The 19,388-nt window shown below is 49.2% G+C and overlaps 1 long non-coding RNA gene across 3 annotated transcripts in view; it reads left to right on the forward strand.

Annotated features, from left to right (window-relative positions):
- The first annotated feature begins 1,856 nt into the window (after nt 1-1,856).
- The window catches only part of LOC125184261 (uncharacterized), a 29,043-nt gene continuing 11,511 nt past the window's right edge, over nt 1,857-19,388 (forward strand). The window contains exon 1 of one of the 3 annotated variants that reach the window (XR_010825823.1): nt 1,857-4,169. This is a non-coding gene — a long non-coding RNA (uncharacterized lncRNA). The remainder of the gene's footprint in view (nt 4,170-19,388) is intronic. The other 2 variants (XR_010825822.1, XR_007167994.2) reach the window with 2 other exon arrangements.

Consider the following 19,388-nt stretch of genomic DNA (forward strand, 5'->3'; position numbering starts at 1 on the left):
GGGGTGCCCATGTGGAGGACTTGAGTTTGCCATATCCCAGCCCTGGGGCTTCCCAGCTGAGACAAGGGCTTTGTGGTGGGCTCTGAGTAAACAAATGAGAGGATCTGGTCCCTGTCCCTAGGAGCTTACAAGGAGGGCAGACCGGCCCTGGGATCTCATGGGGTGATCTCATGGGGTGAGAACAGGGCACGGTAAATTTGGGACGAAGGCTGGAGCAGGAACCCAGATCTATGCCTCCTACCTCTAGGAACCCAAGTGAAGCACTGAAGTCAGGAACCTAGTCCAGGATTTCTGTCCCCAGAGTTTGAATCTCCTTGTTTCAGCCGTCACCCCTAGGTGTTTTCAGATGTGTTGCATCTTGGTCTGTATTGAGAAGGGAATCTGGGGCTGAGTAAGGGGCTGGGCCCGGGTCTCCAACCCAAAGGGCAGAGCCAAGCTTCCCCCGCACACTGGCTAAGGCATCGATGCTGCAGAGAGGATGGCGAGGAGCAACACTTGCTGCCCTTTGGAAAAGCAAAGGACTCTCCTTGGAAAAGACATGGGTAGGACCATGGCCCCCACTCCTGCTGGGGGACAGCGATGGCCCAGCTCCACATGCTGAGCGTAGGAGGGGTTCGTCCCCAGTTTTTCTGCTGGGGCAGGTCCTTGCTGTACAGTGGGGAGACGATGCCAATTCCTCAGCAACCATTACTGACTCTAGTCCACTGTAAACAGGTCTGCCTGTATGGACCACATCCATGGTGCGCGCTGTTGCTGCTTTGGCAGCATTCATTTCTGCTGTGAATGCCTCCGGTGTGAAGATGCTGTCCTTTTTCTTTTCCATTACGTACGTGCGCATGAGTGTGCCTGTTAATGCCTACCTGAAAACAACACGCTGTGGAATGTAAGTTTGCCTTTTTTTTAACAGAAAACAGCAACTGTTCGACACAACCAACGCAGCAGCTACCACTTGCCATCTGCTGCTGCACCTTCAAGCGCATCCCTGCCAAAGCCCTTTGGCAGCACTGACCTCCTTCCCTCAGCACCACAGCAGAGCACACGGCATGGCACTACGGCGTGCCGGGGAGGGGCAGGAGGCGTCCAAACCCCCCCCCCCCGTTAGCAGGGTTAAAGGCACTCGGGCTTTTCTGTGGTCTGCGGTGGTCGTGTTAGCATCGAGGCGAGGGATGTGGGGCGGAGGAGAGCGGGCGGGCGCTGGTAGGTAGCTTAACTTTTCATTTCCTGTGTGGTTTCATATTAGGTATGGTATGCGCCACCGGGTTTAATTGATGCACAAAGCAGTGTTTTATGTACGGGCTGGACTTCCAGAAATAACCAGCGGGGAGATAGACACATCAGCAAAGGGTTTTCAAAGCCACCAGAGAGCCTGGCTGCCAGAATGGGGGCATTTTATCGGAGCTGATGTTGGGTGTTCAGCACCATCTGAAAAGCAAGTCTCCGCTAGGTTTCTCTGCTTTGGCCCCCGAAGGACAAAAACCAGGAGGCGAACAATTTGATTGTAAAACAGCTTTTCCCATTCAAAGCAGTGTTGTGCTCTGAAAGGATGCAAAGTCGCAGGGCGGAAGAAGCGAGCCGAGTGCTCCGGTAGGCGCTGAGGCTTGCAGCGTCCTGCTGGGATGCTCCAGGAGTGACTTCTGGCTTTCTGCCCTCCTCCCTGCCACCTCCGTGTTTATGAGGTGCTCGGCTCCGTGCTGCTCGCCTGCTGCTCCGCTCCGTGACAGGGCTCTGAGAGCCCTTCTCCCGGCTGCCAGTTTTTCTTCAGCTTTGCAGCCGTGTTAATAAATGGGAGGGTTTGAAGCTCGCAGCAGTGTGAGAACAGCGTAGTAGGGCCAGCAAAATTATTTCTTTGAAAAGAAGGAGGCATTTTCTTTTCAGGCGTGTGTTCCCGGCATGCTCAAAGGGGCTTTTGAGCCAGGATGCAAAATTGCCACAGAAAGGAGCAGAGAGCAGGAGAGACGCAGCGTGAAACAGAGTGTAATTCAGCTGGGGTCATTTCAATTTTGGGGAAAGAAGGATCAGGGATGATAAAAATCGTCTTAGCTGCTGAAGACAGAGGGAAGCAGGAGGCAATTTCTTCCTTTCTTCTGCAGCTTTGAAGGAGAGACTCTAACCTGGAGACCCTTTCCCCCTCCATCACCGCCACTGCAATATGCAGGTGCCCGAAGGACGAACACAGGGCTCAAGGGTTACATTTGCAGTAAATTATATCCATAAATAAAATAACACAAGGCTCATCCTCTGTCCTGGAAAGCACTGGCCCAGCTCAGCTCACTTCATACCACCCCTCTGCACAGCCGCTGGTGAGCAGCCCCTGGCACCTGCTGAGCCCCACCTCGTCCTGGACTTTGCCCAGGAGGTGGTTTATTGACCAAGGCAACGCTCTGCCAGGGCGTGGGCACACAGAGAGGTAGGGAGGATCATGACAGATCACTGGCCCTATTTATTTTATTGGTATAGGTGTAACCAGGGAGAGCAGGTCCAGCATGGCCTTCTCCTCAGGTCAGAGTAGACTCCGTCACTCACATTGGCATGGCTAACAGGAAGCACAGGAGGGCTGGTAAAGAGTGTGGGACAGGAAATTCCAGTGTTCATTCAAAAAATATAGAGCTTTCTGCTTAAAAACCTGCATCAGCATCTATAGCTTTGGTCAGATATGTAGATCAGGGGTACGTTTAGCCTCTGTGTAGCACTGAGATGGTAAATCTGGCACACAAGGGAGAAAAAGGAGTTTTCATAAAACAGATGGGTGCCTGAGGAAGTTGAAGCCAGGGCAGGGTCCTCCCAGTAGGTACACCATCTGATCAGGCCATGAGCAGGTGCATTTAGGTCAAGTCAACAAGTGAACTCCGGGAGATAATGTGCTTGGGCTTTGTTAGCTTTTGGGGGGATAAAGCCTTTGCTCTAAGGTTGGTATTGACGTAGAGCTGAGCTCAGCAGCGGGTACTGAACCCCCTGTACCAAGCTATGGCTCCAGGGTCCTGCCTTGGTGTGGTCAGAGTAAGGTCGTTCAGCATATCTGTGGGATGATGCCAGGAGCAACAGAGGTTTCCTCCACGGAGGTCTTTGTGTGTAACGCTGATGCTCCTGACCGCGAGGTTTTTAACTGTGACTGCCAGGCATGGAAAAGGACTCATCTGAATCACATTGGTGGTGTTCCAGGGTTATAAAAGAAAAGTCTTCTACGGGCAGGGATAGTTTTTTATGTAATTAAACCACAAAGACCATAGTTTTGGGGGCTGAGGGAAAAATATAAACAACAACAACAACAAAAAGTAACTAGCACTTCATTCACTAAATGTCATTCTTTCTTCTTGATTCCCGAATGGTGGAAATTCTCAGAAATCCATTAAAATTAAAAGTATGGATTTTATTGCTGTAATGTGACAAGTTGTGTGACTCAGTATTTCCCCTCAAATCATCTGTCCTTCCCCCAGGAAAGCAAGAAATGAATCTGTCTTCTCATTCATTAGCCTTAAACAAGGCTGTGGCAAAAAAGGGAGTGATAAGATCAGCTACATATGCTACTTGGGTACGTTTGTGGATAGCTTGACTTACGGTAGACATAACATCTTAATTAAGGTCCATTCTCCCTCCATCTGCTGGGCAGAAATCACTGTGAAGCCTGCAGGATTTTATTCTCTGTCAGGCAGAGGGTCCTGCCACAAAACAAGCTTTTGAGAAGCCCATGCCCAGTATGACTCAGACTTAAGGAAGTGTTGTCTAGACAAGACCCTAGGTTTTTAAGCCACAGCTATGAGTGGGAGAAGTGAAAGAAGCCAAGTGGTGTCAGCAGGAGAGATGGACTGCAAAGCTACAGGGTGTCTGCAACTGCTGGATTGCCCTGGTGCTCGTGTGGCATTTCCTTCAAGGGGAAAACTCGCACGCTGCCAGGAGGTAACACGTCCTCGTACGGGCTGGCTGATAAAGATGCAGGCTCTCGGTCCGTGATGCTCACTAAATAGCTGGAGCACTTGGTGGAGGTGATTTTTGATGGGCTCAGTGTGGTATGGCAGCCCGTCATGTAATGCATCCCTGCTTCACGTACTGCTACTCCGAGCAGCACCAGCGCTGCTTGTGGCTGAGGGTTGGCTCTGGCAGGATGGTGTAAGGCATCATCACGGTCACACCCTGCATCTGAAATCGGTCCCTGAAACCTGCGCACGATCAGTGTAAGTTAAGGAGAAGTGGGTTTACCAGCTTATAGAGAAAACGTCTTTTGTCTTAAACGTAGGAATGGAATTAAGGGAGATGCCTATCTATCTACCTATCTGTCTAGTCTATCTATCTATCTATATATTTTCTGCAGCATCTCTGGACTCCTGTCATTTTTTTTTTTTTCTGTCAGGGAGAAGTCCCTTTCAGCATACAGAGCATCAGCTGTTACGGCATCTCTTCTTCTGAATGGGGGACAATTGGGAAAAAGACTATCAATATTCAGATCATGAAGGGGATGGAAAAGCTAAACTCTAGTATTTATGGGATCACTGGCTCACATCTGTATCAACCCAAGGAAGTGGCTAACAAAGGGAACAGCTGGACCGGGACAGGAAGCCACTTACCATTTGCAATGTTTGGGAAAAACTATGTCTGCTTAGCAAAAAGCAAGGTTAGGCTGTCTTTGGACTCATACCATTTCTTATTCAGCAGTGTGTATTGGCTGATGTTTAAAGGTGGTCAAACGTCAGATAAAAGGATCATGAAACGGAGTCTGTGTTGGTAATTCAGGGCTGGGACTAAATTTTCAGCACCTTTTGAATTTCAGATAGTTGTTCTGATGAGACTGGACAGAAGGAAATCTTTCTACTGTGCAGAGTGTAAAAATAATAAACATAATCAAAGCTTTGAAGCCCCATCTGGTGTTTCCTGCTTCTAAACTGCCCTGGTTTTGGTAGGAGAATGGTTTTTCTTTCGTAAACTCCCAATTGTAGTCAACTGAATGGAATTCTGTGATTATACTTGGCCGACTTTCCAAGCCAAGTCAACTGCTTTGTTCTGAAGAGCTGGAAAACTACTTGATCCAGCAAAGAATTGCCTTGTAGGTGTTGTCTCACTGTGGAGAATCCCTTTTCCTTCTGTGTAGGAGCAGACAGATGTATTTCTGGGTTAACAAAAAATCATTTGAAATTTAGGCACAGTTGGAAAAAAATTGTCTGTAAAGAAATGACATCTCCTCAGCCAAGGACCTTTTTGCTGCCAAATGCCTGCTATGCTGAAAATCTTTGAAGTTTTCAGAAAAATCCACTAGGATATCTTTCAATACGAATGATTTTATGCTACAGGGATATTGTAAAGGAGTACATGGTGTGGAGAAGTAATTACACGTGTCTTAAAATGAGAGGCTGACTATCTCAAGGTTAAAGAGTCCACAGTGGTCATCTAACTTTATTCAGATTTATATTCTTGTGAAATTCATCTGACTTTAATTATTTTGTATATTACCTCTAAAAAGGGAATATAACATCCTTCCATTTCTCCCTCATCCATCAATCTAAGCTAATTTAATTGAATCTAGCCTAAACTAAAAAAATGAAGATAGACAGACCTTCAGAGCCAAACACAATTAATTCATCCACAACTGAAAGGAAATATTTTTTTTTATTTTTTTTTATTTTTTAGTTGAAATTTCCCTGTTGAGTTGAACAAGGCCTAAATTTTAGACATAAATGTAGCACAAGAAGAATATCATTTATCATCAATCCAACGTATATCACAAATACCTGAGTGTAGATAGAAAGCATGGTGCTACTTTTTCTGAGTCAAATGAGGAGAAATCAAAATATTCCAAGATGTAATTCCAGTGCCTACCCCTTAGTCGTTCATTGCTACATTAGAAATCCTAAAAGAAAACTCTCAAAAGATAGTTTAGATTCACATTTTTTATTCTGTTACTTGATATTGTTACTGAAAATCTGTCCCCTGGGAGGGAAACAGCCTTTCCTGTGTGTTGTTCCTTCAAAGGGCGCACCCAGTGTCGGCAGAGCTGGATGCTCAAAGGGCTGTAACAGAGCTGCACAGTGAGAATTTGCAGGGCCAAGGGACTGTCTACCATGGGAAGAGACAGTTTAATAATTTTGCACAGAAGCTCTTCTCTCCAGCTCTGAAAGTCATGTTCAGGTTGTCTCATATCATTTTGGAGAAGGTTTAAGTTCAATGGTAGTACACCATACATGTCCCAGGGCACCATGATGTTTTGCTGGCTCATTTGTGTAGGTGTAATTATACTGGTGTAGCTCATAAACCTGAGCTGGAAAGTCAATCAAGTAGTTTTCAGTTAGCTGAGATGGGGTGCAGAAGGGCAGCCCTGCAAGTGGAAGAGAAGACAAGGTTAACTCACCAGGGCTTGAGCAGGTAGAAATCCTCAGAATTCATAGCACGGTGGACAAGAATTTCTGGAAGATTTATCTCTTGACCAGAAGCATAACGTGGGACAGCTTTTCTTCTGATCCAGGTACCCTATTGCCCTAAAATAAGTGGGATTAGGGTTTAGTGTGTTCACAACAGCTTGTCTCCTGGTTCAGCCATGGAGGAGTGAATGTGCAAGAGAGGCACTGGGCAGGTGGGTGCGGGCGAGATTTTGTTACTCATTTTCCAGCCGTTGGTAGAAGGAGGTCTTGTTTTAGGGCCTGAGTAGAATAACGATGGGATGCTACATGCGTGCAGGTTATAGGGCTCCCCTGGGCGTCTCTGCAATCCCCAGTCTCTGACAGGTCACTCTGTCCTGTGTGCAGCTGTTGTCTGTTCTTGGGTGGAGATGCTGTAGGAGGGGAGCAGAAAGGCACCCTGCCCTGCTGCACAGGTAAATGCATGGGCTGGACCCCAAACCCGAGTCAGAATTGCTTCTAGAGGGGTAAATTTCTTGAATTTGCAAAAGCTGTCCCAGGTTTATATGAATGGACTAGGGTTTGCAGTCCCCTTCTGTGCATTTAATGGGAAATCTCCTCGTGGAAGGGGAGGGATGGGAGAAACCCCCAAAGCTTTTGCTTTCCAAGGAAAAGCCCGTAAACTCTGCCTATGTCGTGAACCTTGTGAACTCCAAAAGCTCTTAGGAGAGTTTCCTGAACCCTCGAACTCCAGCGGGCTTTGCCGTGCCCAGTGGAGAGCCCTCGGTTTCTTGTCATCCCCTTTTTGTTACTTTTGCTCTCTTTTATTAGCAGAGAAGCCCAGCTGTACAATCTCTCCCATCTCAGCGTAATTGCATTAGACACTTGGAGGCCGTCGGATTGCCATTCAAGCTGGTATATAATGAATTTACTTGACATGCAGAGGTCCTTATGTCACAAAAGGTTTTCTCATTATATCTGAGCTTTTACTTGTTTATCGAGAGTCTCCAAACCCTCACCCTCTCCCCGCTCATTGAGTGGGAGAAGCATTGCAGGAAGCTGCCTTTCAGTGCAATATTCATCAGAAAAGGCACAACTGGCTGTAACTTCCACCCGGTTTTATTTGCAGCTTGCTGCAATCTGTGCCTTGCATGGGGTAATGATGGGGGTGAGAAATTGCTGACATTGTTTCCCCTGCCTCCACCAACACCAGTAAAGCACAGTGTACCCTAACAATTTCAATATTAATTGAGCGGGAGCTGCCTGGGGGCACCGGGGTTTCTTCTCCCCTGAAGCAAACTAGGCGAGGGGGATGAAGCCAAAATAATGGAGGTGTTCACCCTGGAGGGCTCAGGCCATTTCCCTGCCCTAAATCCCATGTGGGGTCATGTGGGGGCTGCTTGGGTTTAAAGCAACAGGGGCAGGGCAATATGTTGCTGTAAATGTCTATTGTGAAGAGACTGCATTGCTGGGACAGCGTGGGCAGGGGTGTTATTTGTAACTGGGAATGTAATATTCTCCATAACATTATGATGGGACGCCTGAGGTTCTTTTTTTCCTTTCCTCCCCAGCAGGATTACACAGTATTGCACTGAGCAGGTGAAATGCTGTCCCAGATGCGTGGCCTGGGCCATTCCCCCTTGCTGGACTTTTGATAGGGTCTCGGTGGACCCAGTGGCACAGTTGGGCACGTGTTGGAGCTGTCCTGCTCTATGCTTGCTGGCCACGACTACTTCAGCACACAGCGTGGGCTGCAAACTGCTCCCATGTGCAACCTCCCCAAGCCTTCATCCTGCAGCGAGGTGGGAGCAAGCATTGGATACCGTGGCAATAGGCGACGTTGTGTAAAACCCCACTGGGGAGCTGCAGAAAGGATGTAGTTCCTCGTCCTGTTACCCTTGAGAAAACACCTCCACTTGAGCCGATCCCCCCGAGGCTCCGTGCTGAAAGTCCCCCATGTGTTTTTGTGGAGCACGGACCCGTTTTCGCAGTATGGCTTTTTGCAGCCGTAACGGGTGTAACGCCAGCCTCGCGGGCTTGGTGGGGGCAGCCCCGTCCCTCCTGATTAGCCAGTATCTGGGGCCGGGCCGGGGTCGCGGCTGGCACCTCGCAATAATTCCTGCTCATTGTCTGGGGCTCGCCGGGAGCGAGGTGATATTGTTGCTGTTCCTCGATGCTGGGGCTCCGGCCGGCTCCTCTCTCCGGCAAGGGCCGGGGTGGGAGCGATGTCTCACATGAATGAGATAAGAGAAGACAAAGCAAATGGGGAAGAAAGGAAGCTTGTAGCTTTTCAAGTTCAATGAGGCTTACCAGGCTTTCGGGGGCCTCTTCAAATCAGAGGCCGAGTTAAAAGAACATGCAGAATTCAAAGCCTGTCCTTTTCCAGGCCCTCTGTCGGCTTTGAAAATCCTCCCAATTCATGTTTACTCTTGTCCCCCCCTCCTCCCCCTCTGCCAGGACGTCCCCGGGCAGGCACACACGCAGCCCTCCTGGCCATGTACAAGCTGCCCCTGGAACCAGCCCGCGGCTCCCAGCCGCCCGAGCAGGTGTGGTGCCGTCTCCGTGCCCCTGGATCCTGCATGCGAGATGTATGCAAATGGCAGCGAGCGGTGGGCGACGTCAGAAAGGGACACAAAGGGTCCCCTTAATCCTTCGTTGCCCAGAGCTGGCTCACCCCAGCGAGGCACAGCAGCAGAATGGGGTATAAACAGCTCCTCTCGCACCGCAGCAAATGTGCAAGTGTTTTGTGGGCTGGCAGACTCGTACTTTGGAAAGTTGTGGTGATGAGGAGCACAAAGGCTGGGTCCTTTCAGTCCGGGAATTACAGCAGGAGCCACCACGTTCCGGGAGGAATCAAGGGCTGCAAACGGGGAGAGCTAGAAGGAAGGGAAGGGATGCAGCTACTTCTTATGCCACTTTGCAAAATGCATCGTGCCTTTAATTGCAGAGGGAGCTTAATGCATCCGAGACACTTTCAAAACTAAGGGCCTAGTAACGAGCAGCGTTACGGTCTGCAAAACTGGCTTAGATGGGACCCAGGTCTGGCTGTTCAAAGGGGAGAGTGCAGTAGGCTGCATGGCCATGGGGGCTTGGAGGGCTGGCCCCACTCCCAGCTCCCTCTCTTCTCCTGGCCATGCACAAGGTTTGCAGTTAATAATAATAGTCCCCAGAGCAGGGGGGTTGAAACGAGATGATCTTTAAGGTCCTTTTCAACCCAGGCCATTCTATGATTCTATGATTTTATGACTCTGCATGCCAAGAGCATTCAGGGTATGAATCTCAGCTGTTCATACCTCTCTGGCTCCGTACTGCTCCTGCGATCCTGGGCATGGATCTATATTTACCCCTCCTCTTCTCAACCAGCCTTTTAGAAAGGCGAAGGAAGAAATGTCTAAACCCACACCCGACAGCCTGCCTGCTGTCCCCCAGCTAGGTGGGAGATGTGCTGTGAAATGCTCTGGTGGGTTTTCCATCCTCTGCTGTGGCAGTGGGGGTGTCCCGTGTTGACACACGTCAGAGCTGGATGAGCAAAGGGAGCTCCAAGCTCCAGAGCCCAGCTGATTAACACTGACTCGAGAAGGAAATTAGGGTAGCAGCAGCTCAGCTTGGACCCCAAATAGCAAAGATTTGCCACTTCTTTTAAGAGTTACCGCTTGTTTTATTTTTCAAACAGGTCTGTAAAGACGTCTGTCAAGCGCTGCGCCTCCAAAGGCCTTGCTGAATGACAGGAAAATTTGCATGCCAACCAATGGCACTTTCTAGGACGTTGTCAATGCAGTCAACCACTGCAGAGTTTCTCTCCCTTCCCAGCCATTCAAAGGAGCCGAGCGGCTTGCGGAAGGCGCGGGGTGGGGGCAGAGCGATGTGACAATCACAGCGTGTCCCCAGAGCGGAGGCAGCCCCGTGCTTGAATGCAGCAGCGCTCCGTCCCCTCTGCCGCCGCGTTGTGCCGCGTTGCGCCGCGTTGTGCAGCTCCATTGTGCGCGGGGAGGCTTCTGCAGCTCGGTGAGACAGAGGTGGATTGTGCCTCGTGGGCTCAGCTGTCACTGCCCGGCCGGGAGGTGACAGATCCGGAGCAGCTCCGCCGCTGACATGAGCTGCAGAAGTGTCACTGACCTTGTGTGGCCCTTTGTCCCTATTGTCTCAGCCCCTCTCAAAAGAAACCCTTGGTCTTGTTCTGCTCCTCCAGGCTGGGAAAGCGATTATTATTATGTCCTGGCCTTTGGCTGATGAAAATATGTGCAGCTTTTGTCGCCCATTTCTCCACCCCGAGTGCATTTTCCCCCCATTTGCTATTCACACTTTGTCTGAATCTGGTGTTCATTGAGGTGGTGGAGGCTGGGGGGTGCAGGGGAGGAGCAGGTACCCCCACTGCCCTGTCTCCCCTGGACCAGTGCCCCCCAGTCTGAGCACGCGCTGCCCCCCCCTGCGCCTGGGGGCACACATGGCAGCTCCCAGTCCCAGCCCGGCCAGCAGGAACAGGGTTGGGGTTTTTGAGGGAGACAAAGGCCAGCAAGGGACAAGGAGGCTCCCCAAACTTGTATCTCTAGGATGCTGCATCCCTGCCTCAGGATAGGAAGGGGTTTGTGGGTGTGTGCGCGTGTGTATTTGTGTGCACATGGAGACACTGGATCTAGGAGGTCACCACCTGATTTGATCTGCCTCTGCTCTTTTACCTCACACCATACACAATTTTTTGCCCCACTACACACTGATCCCCAATGACGGTTTAAAGTCTCACCCTTCTGATTTCACCGTGCTTCGCACCTGCCCTGTGCTGCCTTTGCAGTGGTCCCTGTCACTGCCCAGGGCACAGAGCAGTGGCAAACGGGTCCCAAGGGTTTAGATCTGGGACTGCCAAAGCATTCCTGGGGTTGGCAGTGCCCAGTACTGTGCGTTGGCAGGGCAGAAGTCACTGCCTGTCTATTGCAAAATTCAGTAACATTTAGCAGGAGCACCACCAGGTCTGTCCCAGCTGCGTGACTTGTTCGGGTCACCCTGGAATAGATAGCAATGCACAGGAGCACAGCTGAAAACCCTCCCTGATGCAGGCGGCGTTTCCAAGCTGAGATAGACCAGAGGCGTCGTTCCGAGGTGACTGCTGCTGGGTTTATGTCTTTGTGTGTCCCGTAACCCTGGAAAACTTGGGGGGGCTCCTGTTCTCCCAGGTTCCCCTGGCCATGGAGCGGAGATGGTCTGATGAAGAGGGAGGATTTAGCTTCTACTTATTGTTTTATTTTTTAGTTTCTTGTTCAGTTGTATAGGGTCATCTTTTAATCTTGGTTTCAATTATAAGGGACAGCATGAGGGAGGCATAGAGCTGGGTTAACACACGTTGAAAAATGAGGGGTATGCTGCCGTGTAAGCCGGGATGCGATACATTCAGCCGGAACAGTGTAAATTGGGCTGTGGATGGATTGCTGTTTAATTAGCTGTTTGAGCTGCAGTTCAGCCAGCTCTGCCCACTTAACGTTCTTGTTGAACAAAGTGTTAGTGCAGACTTCAAGGGCCACAAACCTCCCTGGGAAGGCAGTTTTCCTAAGGGGTCTGGTACACAAAATGGCCTCAATTGCAGGTGCAGTGCGTTGGATGGAGTTAGTGGGAGCAGATCATCAACCAGATGAGGAAGGGCCCTCGTTAAGAAGATGGGGTCTGGGCTGTGGACCTCAATGGGAGGAAGAGTGGTGATGTGGGAATCGCAGGTCCCATGGCGTGGGAGGACGGGCACGCAGCAGAATCCATCCCCAGCGCTACCAGCAGATAATGGCCATTCGATATAGCCCACTTCTTCTGCGCCATAAAGCTGATGGGCTGAATCAAGCCATGGTAACAGCATTGATTTTAACAGAGTTAAATTAAGTGATACATTTGGCTCTGCAGTTCCTCGTTTTGCTCTCCACCTAATAAAGCAGGATGAAGCCTCCTGTCCGGAGGTGCCTCTCCGGCAGCAAGCAGCAGTGGGGACAGCGTGGGAGGGACAGGTAAGGTCGGAGCCTGCAGCCTGAGACAGGAGAGGATCGATGGGGAGAAGCCCAACAAAAGCAGCCTGAGAACAGCAGCGTGTTTAAAACAAATCTTTTCAGTGATGGAGTTTGGCAAAGCTCAAAGCAGGATCTTAGGATGGCGGGGCAGACAGATGTAGCTCGCACGTAATGAAAAAACACATCAGGGAGCTCGGGATGAATCTCTGAGAGGCAGCGTTGCCAAAATCCGGATCATGGACAGTGCTCTACTTCTCTGATCCAGTGCTACATCCCAGCTCGGCAAACACGGTGCTGCCATCCTTTAGTGAGGAGCAATTGCCATGCTTGAAGTTACTTATTACTAGGACTGAAGCCAGTGTTTGAAATAAATCTTGGTGGTTATAGCAGTTTTGCTAATGTTTTAATGCTTGTGGAAGGAATAGACTTTAATGCTGTTACTCCCAATTTATGCAAAGCAGGAGAAGGATTAGACTAAAATCTGAAAAGCAAGTGCCAGTGTCCTTCTCCAATCACTCAAGTGGGGTCACAGAAGGCAGTTTAGGGGCAAGCAAAGGGCTAAATATGAATCCTTTGGACAAAATCCTTCCTATGAGATGTTCAGTGTGAGATGTTTAGGATCATCTGCACCACCACCTCTCAGCTGCAGGCTGGAAAGGTTTTGTGCTATTTTACTGCTTCATGTGACAATCTTAGGCCTGGGCAGCTGGTCTATAGACCAAAAAAATGTAAAATTAAGTCAGATGTCATTTACAAGCTGATCACCAGTTGCTGGCAGTGAGTTGGCATCCTATAGCTATAGCTGTGTAAGAGATCTCATGAAGGATGTCCCACTGCTGTGGTGGCATTGTGGCCCTGACTGTAGTGTGTTTGCCAAAAATGGGTTCACTCCAGAGAGATTTTGGGTTTCACCTCCACTGGAGCAGAAATTCGGCAGGCTGTGGGGTGTAGCACCATCTCTTTAGTGTGGCTTTGTTTAAAGGCTGTGGACGGCTCAGGCATATGAATGCAGCTGTCTTGCAGCAGATGGCTTGGATCTGCAGCTCATGTACACTCATCCAGAGGTTAAAGACAAGATCAACTTTTCTGAGAGAAGGAGTGAAACATGCCCTTTTCCTCCCTAAATTCTTCTGCGTTGTTCTGGTCGTTGTTATCATTAACTGCGGTCAAGTCAAGCTCAGGAGTCTTCACTGTAACAGAGACCATGCTCCTTTATTTCCTGGAGAGTATTAAAAAAGCCACGGGGAGATTTCTGAGAGTGGGCCTTTTCCTCAGAAATGTACCAAGAGATGAAATGATGCCCACACACCACCAGTGGCATGAACTCAGCACTTCTTTAAAGCTACAAGGACAAAAGCCACCAGCAAGGACCAGGCCAGCCTGTGGAAGCACCTCTTCATGTAGATGAAAGTTCACATCTCTTTTCCCACAGTCTGGGGACAGATTTTGCTCCGCTGATCTGGCCACTTAGCGAAGTTCAGAAAAGCGGTCAGAAGGGTGAATGACTTTTGGAAGATGGTTTGAACTTGTTTGGGTATCTTGGGTCATGGAATTTGGATGTGAAGTGTTTGCTGCTGGTTTCTGTCATAGCCTGGGAACAGCATTTGCAGGGGATTTCCCTTCTTCCCTGCTCTCTGTTCTCCCTCCACAGGTAGCACCAAAGGCTGGTGTTCATTGCGGGTGATGCTGAGCCCTTTACTCCAGGTTGCTGCCAACTGTCGACCGGTCGGCAGCCACCGCAGGGTGAGTCCTGGCCTGTCACTTGCTGGATAATGCTCCTGCTTTACCCTAACCTGCCCTCGCCACAGGCTTTTTCAGCAGTCTTATCAGAAAAGCCAGTGAATAAACAGCCTGTCTGAACTGGGTTCTGTCTTAGCCCCAAGGAAAAGCTCTTCTGGATCAAGTTTGGAGCTGAGAGATGCCCCGGGAGAAGCTTGCATCCGGCTGCTGTTGGGCTCTGGTTCTGTGAATAATGGCCATCATTTCCTTTCCAGGACTGTTGGTCTTTGCACTTAACATGCCATTTTTTACAACGGCTGTAATGATGAGGAGAGCCAGAAATGCTGAGGAGAAGGCAAGTCATTCCTTGCAAGTGCCAGATGATATACAGTGTATTATTAACAGGGCAATACACTTTTTGCAGAAACCGAGCAAGGTTTCTTATGAAACCCATGAGTCTGATCTCCACCAGGCTAGCTCTTTTTTCATGTTTGTCAGTTCCAGTGAAGAAGAAATATTTCTGCTTCCTTGTCTGTAATAAATTCAGACGGGGCTTGTGCAGGTTGTGAGGCTAAAACTGAGAGATGCTCCTCCCATGACTTTGAAAACAGACGAAAAGAGGGATACAAACAGATTGCCAGGCAATCAAACAGCCCCAAGGTAACCTGTTCTGGGAGATTTGCTTTGGTCTCTTGCTGGTGCCCATCTTCTTTTTCTCCTCACAGTGTCAGTACTCTCTGCCAGATGGCTATTATTTTTTACAGGACTACAGACAGTTATACCTGTCAAGGGCATGCCAGAGCAGTTAGCATTTATGGTGGTAGGCAGATTACCTCCTAAACGTTAATGGCAGACACAGACGCGGTAACTTTGCTTCTCAAGATCCCTACTAGGTGACTGCTTTGCAACGCTGAATGAGGTTCGCAGATGTGCAGCGTGGTCCCTGTGCAGTGCAGGAAACATGCGTGTCCACACCGCACACACGGCTGATGCTCACACACTTTGTCACTATATGTAAGCAAAACGGGGTTTCCATCGTTCAAATATGTTGAAATTTTGCAAGAGTCAAGCCCAGAGATGTTTGCTTTCACATGCTTCTCTGAACTGGGTCACATCCGCAGGTATCAAGGTGTTGCTGTGCATTTCCTGGGCATTTAGGTTTTGGTTGAGATTGCTGTTGACATTACAGACTAAGTTAATATGAGGACCCACTAGATTTCCAGTTTCTGCAGCTCCTTGTTTGTGTTTTTGGAGGCCAGTGGGTTTGGCTGACTGTCAGGACTGGGAGAGGCAGCACCACAGGGATGGCTGGACATGGGCTGATGTGAGACATTTCTTATACCCCCAGCACTGTCGGTGAGCCTCCAAGTCCCCTCAGGTTTACATCTTCTCGGCTCAGATTGCACACACATCAAAGCAGGAGCCGACTCTTCATGTTTGTTAGATGGCACCTGGCACACCAGGGCTCAACCAACGCCTCCAGATGCAGCTGGAAGGAGAAAGATCCAAAACTGTTGCTGCTTGAAATGGCTCAGAGAGTTAAATTCGTGCTAAGCCCATCAACCTGCCCCAGATTCAATGGAAACCATTCCTAATTTTATGAACCAGAACCACTTTTCAGTCATAAAGCCGGTATTTGCTGAACCCTACGTATCTGGTACCTCTTGGCCCAAGTCTGAATGGTGCTGGGTTGTAAAGCTGAGCTCCCATCCTGGCTGTCTGATGGATGTCTCCTCATCCTGGCTGCCCGGAGGAAGGTCCCAGCACTCAGCAGCAGTCTGTACGGACCGCACTGCCTCTGGGCAACCAAGAGGAGACCCTTGTTGGGTTCTGGATCACGAAGAAAGCAAAGGCTGAGGCTGAATAATGAACTCTCCCGGTTTCTCGCAGGGAGTGCGGATCTAAGTGCCACTCCTTCTTGGCCCCAAGGGGACAGTCCTTTCCCATGGTCCCAGGGAAGCTGAACTAAATTGTCACAGCAAAATCCCTTGGCTTCTCCTGCTGGGCTGCAGCCAGGCTGGTCAGAGGGGGTCAGAGGGTGCTTCAGGCTGCTGCCGCTGCCTGGGGGTTTGTTGTGGGGACACGGGGCAGGGCTTGTGGCTGTTGACTCCAGGGGAACAGCGGTGGTTAACAGCAGAGGCAGGCCTGGCCCTTCCCATTTATTCTTTCTGAGAACATCAGTCCTTCCCCAGCTAAAGGGAAAGGTGAAGCAGAAATGAAGAGAAGGTTGTACCTGACACTGTCTTTGGGGGAAAAAAAGGAAAAACCGACTGAAAAGTCAAGTAGTTAAATTTTTCTGTTCCTTCAGATCTTCTGTTTCTGTCCTTCATGTGTCAAACTGAGGGAGAGGTGATGGGGATTAGCAAATCCTGGGAGGGGGCCCCCAAAGCCCAATTTCTTTGACACTGATTTGGTTAAAGGATGAAGAGATTCACCGCTGATTCCTACATGTGAACGTCTCCCCAAGCACAAGATAAATCCCACATCAAGATCAGTGGCTGAGTGCTGCCCTTGGCAGGGCATGCACTGCTCCAGCTGGGCCATATTCTGCTCTCGCTTACACCAGCAAAAGCGCAGGATGACTCGGCTCAGGTCGATGCAATGGGTGAACCAGGGCATCCCTGCCAGTGGGGTTTGGCTTAGCAGGGTCTCAGTTTTCCTTGCTGTGCTGTGCTGACTGCACTAGGTATCTCCCCTCCATGCATGCCCACCTCACCCAGCCGTCTGAGATCCCACCCGGGATGGGTTAGATCAGCTGGTGGGAGTTGAGGCCTACTTTGATTAAATAAGTGCAAGCATGGCTGTTGTGACTGTTTGCAGAAACTGTCCGCTCTTTAAATGGCTAAGACGCTTTCCAATGTTTGCAGGATAATAAATGAGCTGGCCTCTGACAGGGGTGTTGTGCTGGCAGATAAGCTGCTGAGCATACAGTCCAGCCATGGTTATTCACCAAAACCCAGCTCTGCGCGCAGCTCTCCAGAGCATTTCTGGCCAGAGGGATAAGTTAATAACATCACACAAATGTGAATAATCATCTCAGGTGTTGCAGTGTCAGCGAGAGTGCTGCATCTTGATTACATCAACGAAGAGAGGATCTCGGCCCTGCCAGCTGAGCACCATCCCAAAGGAGGAGGAAGGAGAGAAGGCTCCGAGGACTCCGGCATTCTCTGCAGGGAGATTATTAGTGCAAGACGTGACATTAAGACAATACATTGACTCATCCAAAGAAACAGAGGCTTGCAGGAGCAGCGAGAGGAAACCAAACAAATATGTTTGCAGAAAGTTGTCTGTTCATCTGTCCATCTGAGAGTGTAAAGAGACAACTCTCAATGTTAGTTAGGAGTCACAAAGACTGTTTGTTCTTTGGACTGTTCCAGGGAAAAGCCATTATTTCCCAGATTTACTCCGCCAGATCCTTCTCCACAGCTCTGTGTACAGCCTGCCTCGGCCCTAGCAGCCAAGGAGAGCACACCCAGGACCTGTGCTGAACCTTTCATGCCCTGGGCATGACCACAACTGGGGGTTTTCTTGGTACTGAAGTGTGAGGTAGACCTCTCCCATCTGAAAACCCAGCTTACAGCCTCTCATCACACCGTCATGGCTGAGGCCCACCCAAGAGCCCACCGTGAGAGCCAGCAGGCTCGTTTGTTCGAGAAGATGCTGCAGGCTGCCGACCGGTCTGATTTCGTGCAAAAAGGCACGGGTTTGCTTAATCGGCCATACCTTGTGGGGGTGAGTGGCGTGTCTGGGACTTAGCATTTCATCCAGCTGCCAAGACCAATTATTTTTGATGTTGCTTGACACATTGAAGCTGGTTCTCCTGATTTATTTTGTTTACTTGCTGGAGTGCTGTGTTGTGTTGTGTTTTTTTTCCTAAAAGGATGTCTTCCTTTTTCTGACTCTCATGCCAAAGATGGCCAAGAAGTAAAGCAGATATGAAAATGGAATGAAAAAAAGTCTTTTCAAGAACACCACAAGCTTTGTCAGCCTCCCAGGACTAAACAGACAAAGACATGATAACTTGGGCTAGTAGCAAATGTGTCATTCATGGAGCTCAGCAGGATCTGCTTCAGGGGTGGAACACCTTTCACAACAAAGCTGGAAGGCTTTGCGACTGTACCTTGCTTTCCTGGAATCTGTGGACATCTAAATTCATTGAAAATTAGGGAAATGGCAAAAATTCCAATGGTTTGGCAAGCTTTGAATGGTTTGATATTTCAGTTGATACTCTCATTCTAGCAGAGACTTGGGGCTTGGCAGGGGGAGAATTCAGCTCTTATTTCTCCAAGAAGGACATTTGGTTTGGTCGCCCTGGGAGCCCTTCCAGTTCAACATTTAAAGTGGGTTTTGAAGACAAGAGCCTATATCCAGAAAAATGCGGAAAACTCCAAATCATTTTTGGACCTGAAATGAGCAGTCACAGTAGCTACAAGATACCATCTGCATCTATTTTAGAAGTGATTTTACTGTTCTTTCTATTATAAGAGCTGCTTGAAGGTATCTCACATTTTTGTAAATTTCATCAAGGACCTGAAATTCCAAATTTTTGTAATAAAAATAGCAACTCATTTCTCATAAGATTGATTTTTTTTCTCTCTTTCTGATTTTTAACTTTTTTTCCCTTTTTCTTAAAAATATTGAATGATTGGGTAGAGAAACAATTTGGAAGGAACACCCAGGACCTATTTGCCGCTCTCTCCACCCTCACTATCCCAGGGCTCTGCCCTGTGCCTTCCATGCCATTAAGGCCAAGAAAAGCAGCACCCTTTCTCCTTTGAATATCAAACTCTCACATTGCAGACGGTGCCTATGGATATTCACTGCAACACCATTCCAAAAGCACTGAATCAAGCAGAAGAAAACCCCTTTGAAGAGCAGCAGCATGTTCCTCCCTTTGCCGTGCTGCCAGGCTGTGTAGATAGGACATAAAAATGCCGTGGAGCCAAATCCCAGATGCAGAAAGCAAACGCTGCCGACTCTGTGCTCCATAAGCTTTTAACTTGAAAGACCTCAGTGCCCACCTTCAATTCCTCTCTGCCTGAAAAGGCTTCTGCAAAACCTTAGCTAGAGAAGCAGACCGCGCTCGCTCTGCCTGCAGCTCCAGCTCCCTGAAGTTCCTCAAGCTAAGGTGCAGAGCTCCGGCAAACCAGCCTGCTCCTTTTTTTGAAGTTAATGGAGCTGCCCAGCTTTACACAGCCCAATGCATCCAGCCCAAGGAGCGCTGCAGCTTCCAAAGGCAGCCGTTTCTCTCCCTCTCTTTGTGCTTGGTCTCACAACTTGGTTCACTCGATATGCCTCACAGGAAAACCACCTTTCGTTTTCGCTCAGAGGCAGTGGCATCTTATCTACAATTGTGCAAACAGCTGCT

The sequence above is a fragment of the Anser cygnoides genome, chromosome 19 (assembly GCF_040182565.1).
Source record: "Anser cygnoides isolate HZ-2024a breed goose chromosome 19, Taihu_goose_T2T_genome, whole genome shotgun sequence".
Classification (NCBI taxonomy): Eukaryota; Metazoa; Chordata; class Aves; order Anseriformes; family Anatidae; genus Anser; species Anser cygnoides.